A 771-nucleotide genomic window follows, 5' to 3' on the forward strand; every position below is an offset into this window, starting at 1 on the left:
TACTGTAATAATTCATGAACTCTTACTGACAAAATAATTTACAATCAGGTGATCATAAATAAGTTTTTTGATAATATCTTTATTGTGTGTATAACACACAGTAACCTTTAACTTATAGCATGTCGATCAATTTCATGTTGATAGTATATTTTTACTACCATATTTCTTTTAAGACTCAATCAGGACGATGCAAGATCAGGATCCAGGCTTTATTCTTTTCAATGAGGGGCCAGAGGCCCTCAAGGGAGAGAAGTACATGTTTGTTTCACCCCATCATGGATTTCACCAGATTCTCTGTATTCTCTGCCTATACAGAAACAGTCTAACATATTTAAAGTTACACACAAAGAGAAGGAGTGACCTCTAGGTCCAACCCAGTTTGAATATGCAATAGAAAGGGAGGATGAGGATTAGGCCTTCATCAGGTCTGGTCAGCTTCTATTGTCTTTTAATTAAAACTACCCCCTTTACTGGGAAGTTCCTCAGAGGCCTGGACACATGCTGTTCTACAAACATTAACATTTCACACCTGGTGATAGGAAAAAGGCCTCTAGACAAGATTTCATTATATTCAAGGATAAACAAAGGATGTTTGCATACAGACCAGAGACACACAGGGTACACATGGGTACAAAAATCACAGATGACCATAAGAAGTACGCAGTATGTACATTTACGGAAATGAGGCTGATTCACAACACTTTTAATGTCAATCATGTAGTTCTTTTAGCTTAGAATAATGTCTTCATACTGAATGTGATACCACAATAA

This window comes from Alosa pseudoharengus, unplaced genomic scaffold (assembly GCF_046254945.1).
Source record: "Alosa pseudoharengus isolate Yale_2024_CS ecotype anadromous, Long Island Sound unplaced genomic scaffold, YU_APseudo_1.1 YU_APseudo_1.1_scf_10, whole genome shotgun sequence".
Taxonomy (NCBI): domain Eukaryota; kingdom Metazoa; phylum Chordata; class Actinopteri; order Clupeiformes; family Clupeidae; genus Alosa; species Alosa pseudoharengus.